Raw genomic sequence first — 4,700 nt, forward strand, 5'->3', positions numbered from 1 at the left:
AAATGAGTGGCTGTGTCTCTTTATTCCTGGGAGACGGGGTGGGCAATATGTCAGCCAGTCGGGCCTGGTGATGACCTGAGTTACTTAGAGGTGCTGTTTTACACTGTTGTCCATGCCCCATTACAGTTTACATTCAATATTACTATATTTTACTTATTTTTAAAAATACATTTTACTGATTTCAGAAAGGAAGGGAGAGGGAGGGAAAGAGATAGAAACATCAATGATGAGAGAGAATCATTGATTGGCTGCCTCCTACACGCCCCACCCTGGGGATCGAGCCCGCAACCTGGGCTTGTGCCCGTGACCAGAATCGAACCTGGGACCCTTCAGTCCACAGGCAGACGCTCTATCCACTGAACCAAACTAGCCAGGGCCAATATTACTATGTTTTAAAAATTGGTTTTAGAAGGGGGAGCGAAAGTGGAACATCGATATGAGAAACATCAGTGAGTCGCCTCGTGTACACGCCTGACGGGATGGAGCCTGCGGCCCCAGCCAAGCCACACCGGCCAGGCCAACATTCGGTATTTGTCAGTTTCAGGTGTACAGCAGAGTGGGCAGATGGTCATATACTTGACAGTGTTCTCCGGTTCAGATTTTAGTTTTAAAACTCTTCATGGAAATGCAGTCAACTGAGTTAGCTCTCCCACATCCGGCCCCTGAAGACCCGCGAGTGTGCGCACTTGTGCTTCTCCTGGCTTCTTCAGACTTGCGGGGACGGGGGTGCGTGTCAGCCCCACAGGCCATGACAGGTGACACCTGGCTGGCCCCTCTGCAGCCTCCCCTCTCATTCCCTCCTAAATGCCACCATCCCCTCATTTCCCAGCAAGACCAGAGAGGGGGGAGAGTGGCGGGGCGCCCATGCTGCCAGTCCGGCTGGACTGGGTGCTGGGCTCCACGTGTGACGTGGGAGACGCGTGGGGGGACTTGTTTGGAAGCCAGAACTCGATGGCTTGTGGATGGTCACCTTTTCCCAGTTTCAGGCAGCAATGAAGGTGCTCAGGAGAGCACCAGCCACCGCCCGCCTCCCGGTGCCTTGGGGGATTGAGCCCCACTTTGCTAGGCACATGCAGAAGCCCCGAGTCTGGGCTTCAGGGAGTGAGGCTTGGGAGCCCCACAAATGAGGGTCCAGCCTACATAGGGATCCCCGTCTTCCCAGGTCAGCCCTGGGGAGAGGCCAGCCCCCCGGAGCCCTGAGCAGCACAGGGGAGCCCCCTGCGCCTGAGTAAGTCAAGCAGCTGTTCGACCTGACAGCCGCCCAGGAGGCTCGCCAGTGCGCGCAGGGGTGTGCCTCGCCAGCAAAGGCCCAGGCGAGCCTCTTCCCGGGGAGCCCAGGGGACCAGGCCTCGCAGCCCCCGGATCAAACCGCTGCTCCTCGCCAGGAGGGGCCTCTGAACCTGCTTCCCGAGGCCGGGCCTGGCCCCCGTCTCCTGTGAGACCATCTTCCGAAGACCTCTGTGCCGTGGCTCACCCTGAGGACCTGAAGCCGAAGCCCCAAGCCATCCCCCAGCAGTTCCTCAAGGTCCGCTCCAGCCCCACCAGGGTGGGTGGGTGGTGTCCCGCCCTGCCCGGCCCTGCCCTCGGAGCCCTGCGCAGACTTCGCTTCAGGGAAACCCAAGTCCCGAATCTGGAAGGTCGTCTGCTGAACTAGCGGGAACCTCCAGGGGTTCCAAGCCCGGCCTGCCCTTGACGGGGACAGCTGCCGCGAGTGCAGGCTTTGAGGGCCGTCCAGGAGCAGCTGCCGTGGCCGCGCATCAAACGAGTTTCAAAGCCCAGATGAGCAGCCAGGCCTGAGCTAAGCTCCCCAGGCACGCAGTCTGGCTGGGGGGTCTCAAGGGCACCCGGAGCCCAGCCACCCGCCACCCTGGTTCCCAAGGGGTGAATGCCCTCAGAGACAGGTGGGGTGCGTGGGGGGGGTGGCATTGTGGGGGAGATTGCCCAGACGGGACCCTGGAGGAGGGGCTGTGTTGCTAGTGACCACCAGGTGGCAGCACTCCATCATCTATGGGGCAAGGCTGGTGCAGGTGGGGGTGGGAGGGCTCTCACCCAGTCCCGGGGTGCCGAGGGTCCCAGGGTCTTCGGGATTCGGGGAAACCTGGCTGGAACTCAGCCTGGAAGCTCCGTGTGGGGCCGGCCCTGCGTGTTCCTGACAGTCCTACCCCAGGGACCCCCTGGCTGGAAGGGGCAGCTGTTGCTCAGCTGAGGACCAGAGCCAGGCCGGCACTAAGTGCTTCAGTCTCCACAGTTCTCCGACCCGGGCGGCCACTTCTGCAGTCCAGTCGATAAAAGGCATTTCTGCCCTCACACTCCTTCGCCCTCTGCCTGATGGTTGACTCACAGACACACTCCCCTGGCAGGGCCCACAGCGGACCCGCAGCCTCTGTCTCTACAGCCCAGCGAGTTGGGGCTGAGCTGCCAGGGCTCTCAGATGGAGACGGGGTGCCCACTGCTCTCACCCAGCCTCCCGAAACAGGAGGGGGGGGCCAGCAGGAGGTTCAAGCCAGGAGCACCGCCCCCACCCCACTTAGTCCCTGCACCACTTTCATCTGGTTTATTTTTTTAATATATTTTTATTGATTTCAGAGAAGGGAGAGAGAGAGGGAAACATCAGTGATGAGAGAGAATCATGGATCGGCTGCCTCCTGCACGCCCCGCACCGGGGATCGAGCCCGCAACCCAGGCGTGCTCTGGCCGGGAACCCAACCATGACCTCCTGGTTCATAGGTCGACACTCAACCACTGAGCCACACCAGCCGGGCCATCTGGTTTAAAAAGGAAACCGAGGCTCAGAGAAGAGCAGCTGCTGGAGGCTACCAGGCTGGGAAGTGCTGAGCCTGGTTCTGCCCCAGATGTGCCCCCGCCCCCCCAGCTGGCCTGGAGCCACAGCAGTCACCTGGCGAAGACCGGCCTTGGCTGCAGGCACAGGGTCGGGCTCCCGCTCTGGGCAGGACGTGCTCCCGCTGCTGTGTTGAGGATGGAGTGAGCTCAGCCTTGGGATGCCCACCCCCACCCCAATGCCCTGGGGAGAGAGAAGACAGGCAGGGAGAGGCAGGAAAAAAGACAACTGCAGACAAAGCAAGGCCGAGAGGATGCTGGGAAGCGGAGCGGAAAGGTCTGAGGCTGCTGGGGGTGGGAGGAGGCTGTGGGGACAAGATAACGCAGGGTGGGGGCCGCTGGGTCTGGGGGAGTCGGATCTGCTCCACCCCCTGGCTGCCGCCAGATAAGAGGGCCTACGACAGCCAAGTAGCAGCGGTGAATTCTGCACGCTGATGGGCAGGCCGGGCTGCAGCAGGCAGAGGGGAGGAAGGAGGGGCCAGGAGCCCTGGCCAGGACCCCTGCCCGCCTTCCTGCCCACGGAGGCCCCGGAGCTGACGCACACAGGCCGGGCCCCAGCTCCAGGCAGGTCCCACACCCCAAGTCTGGCTGGACAGAGCTGTTGGAGGATTCATGGACGTAACTGTGTCCCCAGCACCCCTTTACCTGGGCCCTGGGGTGGGGCAGAGGCTGGTTCAGTGCCCCAGGATGCCCTCTCAAGATGTGTGGGCCCAACAGGCAAGGTTGGGCTCGATCCTGACTCGTGGGGGCACCGTCCTCCTGGCGGGCCGAGGGGCGGCCTCTGCACCCACAGGCACACGCATGCACGCACAGGCCTGCAAGTCACCGCGCAGCAGGCGTGTCTCCCGGCACCGAGGTGTGTGCTGGGGTAGGACACGCAGATGCCTGTAGAGCCCGACCTCCCCACCCCGCCCCGTGGGTGAGCCAACCGTGCAAGCTCCCGAACACCCTCCCGAGGCCCGCCCGGCCCGCCCGGCCCACCCGCACAGGGCAGAGCGCTCACCTGTGCGCACTGCAGCCTGCGGCCGGAAGGAAGGAAGGAAGGAAGCCAGCTGCGAGCTGGGAAGGGGAAGGGCCGCGGGGCGCAGGCTGGCGGAGCGCAGGCACACGCAGGCTCACGCACGCAGTCACTGGGGCTCCCTCCTTCCCCGGAGGCGGATCTTGGGGTTCCAGCCCACCAGGCTCCTGGGCTCCAGGCTCAGGGCCCACTGCTCAGCTCTAGGGCCCACAGGCAGGGCGGGAGGCTGGGAGGCTGAGGAGGGCGTGTGCTTCCCAGGTGGGTTGGCTCAGCTCAGAGCCTTCCCTTCCAACACCTGCAGCCACCGCTGGTGGGGGGAGAAGGAGCGGCCCCCATACAGACGGGTAAACTGAGGCCCTGGCTGCCCGTGTCCATCAGCAGCTCGTGGGCACCAGGGCGCCTGCCTCTGCCCTCGCCATTTCCCCGGGTGGGGTCTTCTCCCACCCAGACGGGCTCTGCCATCCCCTCCGACTGGGAAGGACTGGGACCTCCGAGGGCTGGCGGGCCCTGCTCCTGCCCGGCTGGGCGTGGCCGGGCCTCTACGACCGGCCCCCTGGCTGCGCGGCGGCCCCTCCAGACTCACGCGAAGCCTGAGCAGCCGGCAGCGCCCACCCCCACCCGCGCTCTGGTTCTTATTAATGTAAATGAAGTCGGCTGCGAGCCCTTAATGGAAAGCGTTCCTGGAATTTGACTGTGCACACGTGGTGGGGGGCACCCTGCGATTAACTCCTGTGCAGCCGAGGAGACCCGCAGGCGGCAGTGCCCGCGCCGGGCCGGGCCGGGCAGGGCTGGGCGGGGCACCCCTCCCGGAACTGTCCCGTGAGGACAGCGACACCTCCCTCGG

General features: G+C 63.8%; 1 long non-coding RNA gene across 2 annotated transcripts; it reads right to left on the reverse strand.

Moving 5' to 3' along the window:
* Positions 1-2,595: 2,595 nt before the first annotated feature.
* Positions 2,596-3,865, reverse strand: LOC129152167 (uncharacterized). 2 transcript variants are annotated; one of them, XR_008558905.1, is made up of 4 exons: positions 3,842-3,865; positions 3,484-3,701; positions 2,897-2,966; positions 2,596-2,765 (listed from the first exon to the last, which is right to left on the reverse strand). It is a non-coding gene; the product is annotated as an uncharacterized LOC129152167 (long non-coding RNA). The 2 variants fall into 2 exon arrangements; XR_008558904.1 differs by having other exon boundaries at positions 2,897-3,022.
* Positions 3,866-4,700: the final 835 nt, after the last annotated feature.

This window comes from Eptesicus fuscus, chromosome 18 (assembly GCF_027574615.1).
Source record: "Eptesicus fuscus isolate TK198812 chromosome 18, DD_ASM_mEF_20220401, whole genome shotgun sequence".
In the NCBI taxonomy this organism is placed as follows: Eukaryota; Metazoa; Chordata; class Mammalia; order Chiroptera; family Vespertilionidae; genus Eptesicus; species Eptesicus fuscus.